The sequence below is a fragment of the Prinia subflava genome, chromosome 22, assembly GCF_021018805.1.
Source record: "Prinia subflava isolate CZ2003 ecotype Zambia chromosome 22, Cam_Psub_1.2, whole genome shotgun sequence".
Taxonomy (NCBI): Eukaryota; Metazoa; Chordata; class Aves; order Passeriformes; family Cisticolidae; genus Prinia; species Prinia subflava.
The window spans coordinates 2183235-2197434 of NC_086268.1; positions in this window are offsets into that span (position 1 = coordinate 2183235).

The window sequence follows — 14200 nt, forward strand, 5'->3', positions numbered from 1 at the left end:
GTTTTTAGAACAGAAGTGCTGGCTCAGGGAAATATTCCAACCTTGTTCCGTGCTTTCTCCACCCAGGCTCTGTGCTCTGCTCACTGCTAATTAAATGCCTAATTATGGGGGGTGGAAGCCCCCCTGTGCCTTCCCTGCCTCTGGAATGCTGGAGGAGGTGGTCCAGGCTCCTCAGCCACTTCCAGGAGGAGAGGATTGGAAGGTTGGGGATGGCTGGGTGGGGTTGGCTGGGTGGGGATGGCTGGGTGGGGTTTGTTGGGTGGGGATTGCTGCCCCCAGCCCAGACCCTCCTCCACCCTCACACCCCCAGCCTGTCCTGAGCAGGCTCCTGTGGCTCCTTCATCCTCCAAACCTCCTCTTCTCCCTCCATCTTCCTTCCTTCCCTTCTCCTCACCCAATTCCTCACTCCTGGGGGCACCCGGGGCTCCTGGAACCCCCCTGGACAGGGGGTTTACAATATAATACAGGGGACAAGGTTCCTCACGTTACAGAGGGCAGAAAAAAGAGAAAGTGTGAGAAAAGCTGCCTGTTAAAAGAAGAAATTTTTTCTCCCCTTTCCTCTAAGCCTTTCCAGAGTTATGCAAGTTGACTTTATCTGCAGCAAATCCCCCTTTCTGCTGTCAGTCCTTGGGAAGACAAAGTCCTTAATTCTGCAGCCCCCACTGCCCTCCCTGCCCCACCACCTGCACCCTGTGCCCACCTGGGCACGTGGGGGATGCTCGGAGGAGCTGATTCCATTTTTTATCCCCTCCTGCAATCCAAACGTTTTAAAGCTGCTGCTGCTCCATAGATCACCCCAAAGTGGCCAAGTCCAGTTAATAACAGCCTGGGAATGCCATCAATCAGCAGGGGGAAAACGCTGTCCTGAGCAGGCTCCTGTGGCTCCTTCATCCTCCAAACCTCCTCTTCTCCCTCCATCCTCCTTCCTTCCCTTCTCCTCACCCAATTCCTCACTCCTGGGGGCACTCGGGGCTCCTGGACACCCCCTGGACAGGGCTCATCCTGCAGGGCACCCCCTGCCCTCCCTGGCCCACCACCTGCACCCTGTGCACACCTGGGCACGTGGGGGATGCTCGGAGGAGCTGATTCTATTTTTTATCCCCTCCCGTAACCCAGGGCTGCGGTGCCGAACGCTTTAAAGCTGCTGCTGCTCCGTAGATCACCCCAAAGTGGCCAAGTCCAGTTAATAACAGCCTGGGAATGCCATCAATCAGCAGGGGGAAAGCGTCTCCCAGAGAACTCCTCAGTGCCCGCCGTGGCTGTTTGTGGCAGAGACGGATGGGGCTGAGGGGCTTGGGGGTTTTTTTTCCCTTTTATATTCTCCCTAAGCCCTTTAGCAGGGTTTTTGTGACTGAGGAGCTTGCTGGGGCTGGGCTTTCCTCCCCCTGCCCTGGAACGCCTTGAGGCTGTTTCTGTCCCCACAAATGTACAATTTTACATTTCAGACGGTTCTGAACGCTCCTGCTCAGGATTTTTACCTCCCTGCCTGCCTGCTGCTCTCAGATCTCTGCTGTCCTGACATCATTTCTCGGCTGGGTCCCTGCACATCCTTTCATCTGCCACAGGCACCGGCCTCACTGCTGAGTGCCACCGTTGTCACCAGCCAGGGGTGATGTGACACCGGGCAGGTGGCTCTGCCTCCCTCCCTGTGCAGCTTTTCTTCCTTGCATCACCTGCTGCTGCTGCTGCTGCCACGGGGCGGGGAATGGCCGTGGGGATTAATACAAAATAATACAATATAATATAATACAATACAATATTAATACAAAATAATAGAATATAATATAATACAATACAATATTATACAAAATAATACAATACAATATAATACAATACAATACAATGTAATACAGTACAATACAATACAGTACAATATAATGTAATGTAATGTAATATAATATACCATAATATAATATAATATACCATAATATAATATAATATAACATAATATAATATAATATACCATAATATAACAATATAACCTAACCTAACCTAACATAATATAATATAATACCATATAATACAATACAATATAATACAATACAATATAACACCATACAATACAATATAATATAGTAATAATAATAAATTATGAGAGTTCCCCTTGTGCCAATAACCCACTGCAGAGGTTTGTTTGTGTTTTTGTTTTTTTCCCCTGTGGGAAGAGGTCCCTGTGCAGACACCCCTGCATTCCCTGCATTCCCTGCATTCCCTGCATTCCCTGCATTCCTGCATTCCCTGCATTCCCTGCATTCCCTGCATTCCCTGCATTCCTGCATTTCCTGCATTCCCTGAATTCCCTGCATTCTCTGCATTCCCTGCATTCCCTGCATTTCCTGCATTCCTGCATTCCCTGCATTCTCTGCATTTCCTGCATTCCCTGCATTCCTGCATTTCCTGCATTCTCTGCATTCCCTGCATTCTCTGCATTCCTGCATTCCCTGCATTCTCTGCATTCCTGCATTCCCTGCATTCCTGCATTCCTGCATTCCCTGCATTCCCTGTATTCCCTGCATTCCTGCATTCCTGCATTCCCTGCACCCCAGCCTGCAGCACCCCAGGCCTGGCTGCTGCCCCTCCCCATCCCAGGGCTGTGCCAGGCCCGTGTGAGCGCCCGTGGGGAGGGCAGGTGAGGACAGGTGACCCCAGCACAGGCTCCTCCTCAAACGCTGCCACACAAACACAATTTCCCTCCTCAGGGAGCTGCAGGGGCCACAAAGCTGCAGCACACTGTGCTGAGAACCCTTCCAGAAACTGCTGAAGGCAGAAAGTGATAACAAATTGGACAGAGATAACAAACTGGACAGAGATGCTGGTGCTCCTGGGCTTTCTCCCACATTTTTTGCTCCTTTGCCAGCTGCAGCCGGCTGTGGGGTGGGTTAATGGGTTATTAATGCTCTGTCCCTCGCAGGGTGTTTGGGATGGCTCTGAGAGCACTCTGAATTATTGGGAGAGGGTTTTATTGGCTGCATCCCTTCCCTGCCTGGCTGTGGGTGTGCAGGGGGTGGATTGTCCACTCAAACAGCCCCAGCAAACACCTCCAATCTCTGTCAGTGCCTGCTGGTGGTGCCCTGGTGATCCAGAGTGGATCTGGAGATCTCTGTGTGTGCAGGATAAATAACCACACACTCAAGGCTCCTAATTAAGAGCTGTCTGTGCCTGGGAGCAAGAAAACTTTGTGTACAGGCAGCTCAAAAAAATCCATTTCCAAGGCCAAACAAAGCCCGTTGGGTTTATTTCAGTGTCTCCAGGCCGAATGCTCAGGCTTCTCCAGAGGGTCAGGAAGGAATTTTATCTTCCCCTTCGTTGCCTCTCCTCTCCCAGAGTTGCATTCCTGGCTGTACCTGAGGAGGATCAGCTTGTGGAGGCTCTTGTGGCACCAGCTCTGCAATATCTGAGCTGATTTTCTTTGGTTTTAAATAGGAAAATAAAGAGAAAATATTAGAGGAGGAGGGCTGTGATAGGGACAGGGTTGCTGCTCCCTGCTCTTGAGTCTTGTTCTGAACTTGCTCACATTTTCTAGGTGCTTGTTTTGATCAGAAACTGAGGTGTTAAATCCAAACCAACTTCCTTGGATCCCCAAACCCTTCCCACAGCTGATCTCCTGCGATATTTCAGCTGCCTTGGTTCTGCTCTGATCCTGAATCCAGCCTGGCCCCAATCCAAACCCTCCTTTATCCCTTTTTCCCCTCTGTCTCTGGTACTTTGCTGTTCCCTGATGCTCTGGGGAGTGAGCTTGGCCATCACATTTGGGAACAACTCCTTTGAATCCACCTGGCTCCAAAGAATTCCAGCCTAAACCAAAGCTGCTCCTTTTTTTTTTGGTAGGTGACAGCACTGCAGATCCACCTGTGAATCTCATCTTTATTCTCATTTGACAGCTTAAAAATGATCAATACCCCTCAAAGAAGCAGGAAAACCTCTAAAATTCATCTCTCTCTTTGCTTTCCCCGTCTTGGCTGACCTCTCTCCCAAACCCCTGCTGCCCTAAGGTCCAGGATGAGGGAAACTCCACAAAATCTGCTCTCCACCTGGTTTTTTCCCAAGGAAAACTGCTGTTGGTTGACTCTGGAGCTCAGCTTTTAGCAAACAGGCCCACGTTTGATTGCTCCTTTGTCTTTACAAAGGCAGCAGCAGGGAAGTGGCTGAGCGAGTAATGCACTTGTCTGTGTCATTATTAAGTAACCATAAATAAAGCAGACAATAAAAGCAGTCTTTTTTACTCTTGCTTTTTCAAACAGTGACAGGAGCTTCCTGGAAAATTACCTTTTTGCCTTTTTCCTTTCTCTTAGAGTACAAGTTAAAAGGGTTTTGGTATTTCTCGACATCTAATAAACAACCACTTTCCCCTCATTTTCCCCGTGCTGGAGTGGAGGTAATGAATGCATTTTATCACTGCTCTCCAGAGAAGAGCAGGAATTGGGGATCTGAGGGAAGAGGAGGAGGCTTCTCCTTCCATCCCCACAGCCTGGGTGCTGCAGGGAAGTCACACGTGGTGATTCCACTCTTCCATCCCAGAGAAAAGTCATTCCAACCTTTCCAGCCCCACAGAAAAGCAGTTCTTTGGGGAATGGTTTAAATTGAGCCGTGCCATCCATCAAAAATGGGATGTGGAGGGGAAAAAAAACTGCCTTTGAGATTTCCCTGCAGTACAGAGAAAGGAAAATGCATAAATAACCACTCCAGGCTCCGCAGGGTGCTGTCCTGATATCCCAGCAGGAGCAGGATTTAGGGAAAAGGCAGGTTCAGACAGGGGAAGTGGCAGTGACACCAGGGAATTCCTTAATCCCTTTATTCTCCCAATTAAGAATCCTGCTTCACGCGTGCTATTTAAAAATGAGATTTTGTGCCCCAAAATCACAATAAAAAGTGGCTCAGAAGGTGTTGTTGGGGCTGTTTTATTAACACTGGATGGGATGAAAAACCAGGGTGGATTTTGGGGCAGGGGAGGAATCCCCAGTGCACACCAAACCTCTTTTCCCTGCCTGCAGCTCCCTCCTCACCTGGGATTTATTTTATCAGTGGGAACAGCAGAATTGGAACTCTCAGGGCTCAGAAGAGTGAAGCAATTGTCCAGCAAAGATTGGTTTCTTTTTCTCCAAATTGAAATGCATTTATGAGCTGAAAAAAAAATAAAAATCATTCCTGGCAGCTCAGTTCAAGGAGGAAAAAAGGAAAAAAAAAAGAGATAAAGGGATTGGGTGAAAAGTGACCATTTGGTGTTAGGGGAGGTTTGGAGAATCCATAATCAATGAACACCAAGTCCAGGCTGATCCTTTTCCCGAGGGGTTTTGGGATGAGGCTCTCAGGGAGAGGCAGCAGCTCCTTCCCCCGGGAATATCCCAGGAAATCCAGGGAATCTTCCTGGTGGCATTTGGGGCAGCACCAAAGGGATTTGGTGTCACTTTGCTGTGAGCCAGGTGCCACCCCAGCAGTGGCTTTGTTCCTGTGGTGGAAAAGGGGATTTTTCAGTGGTTTAGGATTTGCAATGTGCTGCTCCCCAGGGCAATTCCTGTTCCAGGGGCACCAATTTCTGATTTAGCTGCTGTGCCCTCCCGCCCCTGCACCGCTGGGACAGTGAGAGGTCACCGAATGTAAAGGGAGTGATTTTAATGCCAATAATTTCTTTTTTTGGGGGGTAATTTGGGGAGGGGATGTGCAGGGTGCTGCTCTCACAAGGGAACAGAGACCCCCTGTGTGTCCCCGTGTCCCTCGAGCCCCCGGGGGTGGCTCTGAGGTTGGATAAAGCTCCTGCACGGTGGAGCAGGGGTTGTTTTTCAGTGCTTGGCCCAAGGAGCTCTGCAGAGCACCTCAGATGTGCAGGGACCATCTGGGGACTTTCCTCAGCTTCCATGGACTTTGCAAAGTGATAAAATTACCAAATCACTGACAGAAAATGTGAGATATTATTGATTTTTTTTAAATTACTATTATTTCTGCCAACAATCAGCCAAGCAGGGGAGGGAGGTCTGGTGGTGCCCTCCCTCCAAACCCCGTCGTGGCTCCGATGTGGGCACAGAGGTGCCGGGATCCCCTCTCCTCCCCTCTCCTCCCCTCTCCCCCAGCCGTGAGTGACGCGCTGGCAGGAGGGGATGACAGCTCACAAACGCATCAGCAGGAAGCCGGGCTGATCTTTCACGGCAAAGGGTCTGTTTTCCATCCAGGAGCAAAATTGTTCCCGTGTCCAAGTGGATCACAAGTGACAGGCACAGCCAGGAGGGGAAGGACCCCCTGCCCTGCCAGCAGGGAGTTATCAGGATTTATTTAGCTCTGTGCATCCCTCCAAACATCAGCCTCGGAAGGGGAAGGTGGTGGCAAAAAAAAAAAAAAATAGAAATCGAGGCACTAAAAAATGTGCAGGGATCTTCCACCTGTCTGTGCTCCCTCTCCAGGGTGTTCAGGACTGAATAGAGATTTATTTATTGGAATGTTCCTTTGTCTTTTCTATGTTAATTGAACGATTTAACCTCCAGATAAGAGCCCATTCCCAGGAGAAGAGATGTGGGTGCTGCTGTGGTTTAGGAATGGGGGTTCAGTGGGAATTGAGGGATTATCACAGAGCTGTGGGGCTGAGATGAGACCCCAGCAGTGCCAGTCTGGGGCACGGTTACCTCACAGACAGGGCTGGGTGCTCGGGTTTGTTCCCAGGACTGAGATGTGGAGCTTGGGAATGACAAGGAAGGGCGAGGATGGACAGGGGGCTGTGGAGAGCCACGCTGGTTTTTCTTCTCATGGGCCAAGGATTAAATGGCCGAGCTGGGCTCTTGTAGAGAACTGATCCCAGAGCTCCTCCCGGGTGCTTTGACATCTCCTTTTTCTCCGTGGAAGCACCAAACACAGGGTGGGATCAGTGCTGGAGCTGTCACACGGCTGTGCTGAGCCCCTGACCCCAGCCCAGCTCCGTGCTCCAGGGGAAAAAACAAACTTGATCTCAATTCCCCCGCTGCTGAAGGGCACAGGCAGGGACAGGGTCGGGTTTCATCCGGCTTCCTGCTGCCAGCAGAGCTTTGGTTTAAACGGGGTGGTAAAGGAGGCTGTGTGGGCCCTGCCCTGTGGCAGCATCTCCTCTGCCCCCCTCATCATCCCCTCTGCCTTTCTTATCATCCTCTCTATCATCATCCCCTCTGCCCCTCTCATCATCCCCTCTGCCCCTCTCATCATCCCCTCTGCCCCTCATCATCCCCTCTGCCCCCTCATCATCCCCTCTGCCTCCCTCATCATCCCCTCTGCCTTCCTCATCATCCCCTCTGCCTCCCTCATCATCCCCTCTGCCCTCTCATCATCCCCTCTGCCCCTCATCATCCCCTTCTTCCTCATCATCCCCTCTGCCCCTTCATCATCCCCTCTGCCCTCTCATCATCCCCTCTGCCCTCTCATCATCCCCTCTGCCCCCCTCTGCCTCCCCCAGTGACATTTGTGGGGCTCAGGGCACTGCTGTGACTCCAACAATTCCTTTTCCTGCCTCTCCAGGGGTTGCAGCTCCTCCAGGACATCGCCCTGTGCCCTGCCAGGACCCATCAGCTCTGGGGCTCTCATGCTCAATAACTCTGTGGAGTGACCTTGGAAGCCCCCGTGGGGAAGGAGAAGGGGGCAGGGAGCCCTCTCTGCTTGACAAAGCAATTTTTTTTTGAGATGAAAACCTCTTTTTTTTCCCTCCAAGGCGCTCCTCAGCCGTACAAGGAGGGATGTGGATGCTCATGATTATCCTGACATCGCCTTCTCCCCTGCTCTGTGAAATCCTCCTCGCAGCCAGTGTCTGTGTGTTTAACTGTTGCCTTGATGGGCTGAATTCCACCCTGGTTTTCCATCCTTTCCCTTGGCAGAGCAGGATCTCCACGGAGAGGGCTAAAAGCAGAAGGAGCAGGCAGGATCTCTGTGCTTCTCCTTTTCCAGCTGGGGTTTTCCTCCCCGAGTTGTCCCTCCTGCTGCAGAAGCTGCGTGGAAGGCGAGGTTGTTCCACACACTTCCCAAAAGAAACCAACCAGCAGAGCCACAAGCTGAGAAATTTTTACTTTTTCCTCATGCTGCGAGGGACGGAGAATGGAAAAAAAATAGTGAGAAGTGGTCTTAGTGCTTTCAGGATCCTGGAGAATTCCTCCTGCAACCAAGCAGAATTTTGGGGGGTTTATCTCTGCCTCCTGCACCTCACTCCTCTCCTGCTTTTGTCTTCCCAGGCTGAGTTGAGGAGCTGGAAAGGGGCAGAGGGAAGAGAGGTGTTGGAGTTTTTGTCTCTTTCCAGCTCCAAGGTGAGATAAAGATACACAGGAAACACAGATGTGGAGTTTGGTCCTGGAATGTTTATTATTTCTTATTTAAGTTACAGCCTCGCGAGGTGTGAGCTCTGTCTGACAAGGCAAGAACGTGGACACTTCTAACTCGTTTCAAGGACTTCTAGACAATAAGCAAAACCAATTAAAACCCGACACCTAAGTTATTTTTATTTAGAACCCAGTTAAAGATCACGGAATGTTTGCACTGCAGGCTTTCACCAACCAGCCAGAAAAGATCACCCAAACCTGAGAAGAAGGAGGAAGAAGAAAGTGAAGAAGAAGAACAAAGACAACACCCAAAATCTTCTGTGTTAACCCATATGTATCACTGTACACTAGAATCCCAAATCTGAAGTTTCCAGGACTCCAACAGTGAGGCAGGAAGCAAAATAGGATTTACTGTTACCTGTGGCTCATAAAACAGAGATGAACATCGCCTGTGGTTAGTGGGACCTGTGATGTCCAGGGAAGGGGAAAGAAAGCAGAGAAATTGGGGAAGGAAAGCAGAGGAATTGGGGAAGGAAAGCAGAGGAATTGGGGAAGGAAAGCAGAGGAATTGGGCAAGGAAAACAGAGGAATTGGGGAAAGGAAAGGAGAGGAATTGGGGAAGGAAAGCAGAGAAATTGGAGAAGGAAAGCAGAGGAATTGGGAAGGAAAGCAGAGGAATTGGGGAAAGGAAAGGAGAGGAATTGGGGAAGGAAAGCAGAGGAATTGGGGAAGGAAAGCAGAGGAATTGGAGAAAGGAAAGCAGAGGAATTGGGGAGGGAAAGCAGAGGAATTGGGGAAGGAAAGCAGAGGAATTGGGAAAGGAAAGGAGAGGAATTGGGGAAAGGAAAGCAGAGGAGCTGGAGAAGGAAAGCAGAGGAATTGGGGAAGGAAAGCAGAGGAATTGGGGAAGGAATGCAGAGGAATTGGGAAAGGAAAGCAGAGGAATTGGGGAGGGAAAGCAGAGGAATTGGGGAGGGAAAGCAGAGGAATTGGGGAAAGGAAAGCAGAGGAATTGGGGGAAGGAAAGCAGAGGAATTGGGGAAAGGAAAGCAGAGGAATTGGGGAAGGAAAGCAGAGGAATTGGGGAAGGAAAGCAGAGGAATTGGGGAAGGAAAGCAGAGGAATTGGGGAGGGAAAGCAGAGGATCTGTGCTCCAGCTGCTCCTGCCCTGCTGTTGTTGGACCTGCACTGATAAACAAAGGGGTATTTACCCAGGCAAAGAGCCTGCCCCATCAGCATCATTAATGGGGAGATAATTAGGAGTGTAACTCCATTTATGGCCCTGCAGAGGTGCATCCTGACCCCAGCGCACACGGGGTTTGTCCCCAGCCTCTGCAGGTGCTTCTGACTCACACCAACGTGGATTAAGCCTAAATTAAGTCCGGGTTTTTTCCTTTGCAACTGAACCAACTTGAGAGCCCTGAGCATTCATCTCCATTCTGGGAGTAAATAGCACGGTGACCACAGATTACAGAGCCGCCTGAAGAACAGCTTTAGCTGTGAGTGGGGAGTAAATGTGTTTTTCCAGCTTCTCCGCTGAATATTAATGTCCCATCCCTGGAGCTGTGCGGTTTAGCACGGGATCTTTCTGCAGGAGCCCTGGGTGAGTGCTCTGCCACAGAGCTGAGAGCCCCAGCACTGGTCAGGGGGTTTATTTACAAAGCTGATGAAAATAAACAGAGGAATGAAATTTTGTTTGTTTGGGGTTTTGTTTGTTTGTTTGGGGTTTTTTTTTGTTTGTTTGGTTGGGTTTTTTGGGTTTTTTGGGGGGTTTTTTTGGGGGGTTTGGGTTTTTTTTTGTTGTTGTGGTTTTTTGGGGGTTTTTGGGGTTTTTTGTTTTGTTTTGTTTTTTGGGTTTTTTTTTTTTTTTTTTTTTTTAACATTCAGAAGTGCTGCTCCCCAGCAGGTAAACCATGAAAATGAAACTCAGAGAGGGGCAAGCGAGGCCAGGGCAGCGTTTTGAGCTGCTGCAAGGACAATTTGCTGCCACATTCTGCCTCAGGATGGGGGCACAGCCTCGGCTGGGTTAGGGGCTGATGTGGGGTCTGTGCTGTGTGGGTTCACGTGGGGTTTTTTTGGCCTGATCTGGGGGGATCGGTGCAATCCACCAGCCCAAGGGGTTGCACCCCAAGGACCAGGATCCACCCGCACTCCCTGATCTGCCCTGGAGCTCACAGACCCCTGTGTGTCCCTCTGAGGACTCCTTTGCCTTATCAAGCCAATAAATGGAAATGCAAGACGAAACTCAAGCCCTCAGCACTTGTGTAATCCTCTCCAGTAACACAGGAGTCATTCCCTATGCATCCCATAATCAAATTTCCCTGGGTTTATCTGTCACTTGCAGACCTCCCTCACCCTTACCTGGGAGCAGGCACTTGTAACACCAACCATGTCCTATTGTTCCCATTTGTTTGCCGAGCATGCGGGTGGAGAGGCATAAATATTAAAATATCCCCATTATAAAGCCAGGCCTCCATTGATAAATGATGTATAAAATCAATTTACAACCCAGGAATAAAAAGCACCCATGAAGTGGTCGCTAGCTCCAGGTACTAGAAAATTATTCCTCCATAACTTGCTCTGACTGGAACTCATTACACACTCTGTCTGTGGAATGATTTTGTTGTTAAAAACTCTGTCACTCAGGGCTTATTTATTCCCTTTTCTGGCAGAGAAGCCCCGAGTGGCTGCTGCCTGTGGAGCACAGAGATGCTGTGCTCTGCTGTTTTTGGGCTCCCTCACGCCTCAGTGCTCGGCAGAGTTTGGGAGACAGGGCAGGATGAGGAAAATCAGGAATTGCTGAAGCGTTGGCACCTGCACGTTTGGCTTGAGACAGGTGAGAGCCCCACTCGTGTCTGATTATGCTGAATTTAACCCCTGGATTTAATCATGCCCTGGTTGGAAATCATCCTGCAAAGCTAATCCCAGTCTAAACCAGTGAGAGCAAGGAGAGAATCCAGCTCCCTGGGACTTCTTAATTCAGAATATTGGCACCTCTGCAAGAAGCAACACCGTCCGTGCTTTTAGGAATTCTGATGTGAACTGAGTTAGCAAAGAATGTTCCAGCAGCCACCTGGCCAGTGGCAAAACCAGTGTCTCTTGCTGCTTGTTTTGTTGGCTGATAGAATAAAAAAAAAATTTAAAAAGCCTTCATAAATGCAGCAATAAAGAGCAGTGAAAGGGATGGATGCAGGCTCCTCCTCTCCGGGCTGTATCTCCAGGGTTTGGGAGCAGAGGCAGGGGCTGCTCAGACAAGGAATTGCCATTTTTGGGTCCATTTTTTGGCTAGCCAGGGAAGGGAGGGCAGGGAGAGGGGCAGAGCTGAGCCCTGCTGGGGCTGGCACCACCCTGGGCTGGGGTGGCAGAGCTGCCCTGTCCCTCTGCAGGGCACAACCAGAGGGTGAACACAGAAATCAAATCAAACCCACTGCAGAAATCAAATCAAACCCAACTGCAGAGATCAAACCCCACTGCAGAAATCAAATCAAACCCAACTGCAGAGATCAAGCCCCACTGCAGAAATCAAATCAAACCCCACTGCAGAAATCAAATCAAACCCCACTGCAGAGATCAAACCCCACTGCAGAAATCAAATCAAACCCAACTGCAGAGATCAAGCCCCACTGCAGAAATCAAATCAAACCCCACTGCAGAAATCAAATCAAACCCCACTGCAGAGATCAAACCCCAGTGCAGAAATCAAATCAAACCCCAGTGCAGAAATCAAATCAAACCCCAGTGCAGAAATCAAACCCCACTGCAGAGATCAAATCAAACCCTACTGGAGAAATCAAATCAAACCCCAGTGCAGAAATCAAATCAAACCCCAGTGCAGAAATCAAACCCCACTGCAGAGATCAAATCAAACCCTACTGGAGAAATCAAATCAAACCCCAGTGCAGAGATCAAACCCCACTGGAGAAATCAAATCAAACCCCACTGCAGAAATCAAATCAAACCCTACTGGAGAAATCAAATCAAACCCCACTGCAGAAATCAAACCCCACTGCAGAAATCAAACCCCACTGGAGAAATCAAACCCCACTGGAGAAATCAAACCCCACTGCAGAGATCAAATCAAACCCCACTGCAGAGATCAAACCCCACTCCACAAATCAAACCCCACTCCACAAATCAATCCCCACTCTTCCCCGGGGATGCAGCCACAGCTGCCCCTCCAAACTCTTTTTTTTCCCCTTTTTTCTCCTCTGAGGCAGGGGTTGGTGGCGTTCACCTTGTTAAAAAGCCATTGTGCTGTAAAACAACCTGTCTCTTAATAAAGATATTCATTTAAAATGCCAGAGACAGAGCTGTAAAACCTCCTGGTGGGTTGTTACAAGCTCGGAGCTCTTTCCCTGCCCTGCCAGCGGGATGAGGCTTCTCCCCAGCCCCTTCCTCCCTCCACGGGCACTGCCGAGGACTGGAACTCGTATTTTACAGCAAATACCCTGCTTGAAAAGGTCAGTGCCTGATGTTATTCATGGAAGGGGGAAAAAGGAGGAGGGAAGAGAGATCTCCCAGCTTTTTGCTGTGGGAATTTCCCTCGGTTCTGCCGAGGGGCTTTGGCACCCCTGGGTGGAAGCAGAGGAGTGGGGCGTTCATGCAGGGCTGGGGAAAAGGTGATTTCAAAGTCAGCCCGGCCTCTGCCTCTCAGAAAATCTGAATTTCCGACGGGTTCCAGCGAGTTTGGATTTGTAGGGATCTCCAGGCTGAGTGCTGGAGTGCTCTGGGCAATTCCAGAGCTTCTCTCCTGTTTTTGGTGCTTTTTAATGCTCCACCTAAATGAATCCTGGGCTGGACTGAGTCAGGCTGTGCAACCCTGCCTGGGAGCTCCAGACAAAACTCAGGAGAAAGAATTTGTCCAGTTTTAACTAAGGGCACTGAGGGACACAAATCATGTTATTTTCTGGGGGGGAAATAACAAACAAAACCCTACAACCAACCAACCAAAAAAGAAAACAAAACAAAAAAACCCAAAAAAAGCCACCCCCCCCCCCAAACAAACCAAAAACCAAACAATAACAACAACAAAAAACCACCACAACAACCAAAAAAACCAAAAACAACAAAAAAACCACCCCACCAAACAAACAAACAAAAAAAAACCACACCAAAAAACCCCCACAACCACCAAAATAAAATAAATCAAATTCTCATTCCAGCCTGAATTGCTTCAGCTTTAAGTCCTGAGTTTTTGTTCTGCCTTTGGCAGATTAGAGAGACCTTTACTGCCTCAGGGTGGGTTAGAAAGACCAACAAAGCCCTTTATTCTGTCAATAGGCAAATAAAGCCTGGCTTTGGTGTGAAGTTCAGCTTCTCTAAGGCCGGGTTTATTGCTCTGCAGGTGCCTCTGGTCTGCACTTCCCTCCCTCCTGGTGTTTATAAGCTCCAGGGCTCTCTCTGTCCTGGTTTGGGGCTTTGGTGGGGGGAATTCTGCAGCCAATATTTACCCAGGTAAAAGTTTTCTCTGAATTCTTTCCCTCAGAAGCACCCATGAGAAATGTTTGGGTTCCTGGTGTGCTGTCAGCTGCTCATCCCTAAAAATGAACTTTGCGGAGGGTTTCAGAGCAGGCTGGGGTGTCACAGCACCATTTCCTGACCTGGTGCATCCCACAGCCCTGAACTCCTCGCTCAGGAGCCTTTGGCTGGCATCTCCCACCTTCCACCTCCTGGATTTAACTCAAAATGCCAATTTGCTGGAAGAGCAGGGGAGAGGGGCAGGAGCTGCCTCAAGGAGGACATCAGAAAACCCCAAAATCCTGAGCTCAGGCTGCTTCACTGGCAGGAACAGCTTGGAGGGTGAGGAGGAAGATGAGGTGTGAAGGCTCCTGCTCAGGAGAATTCCCATTCCTGCCACCCCCTGTGTGTCCCCGTGGCACTGGGACACTGAGGTGACAATCAGCAGTGTCTGACACCCATCCCTGGTGCAGGATTCAACATCA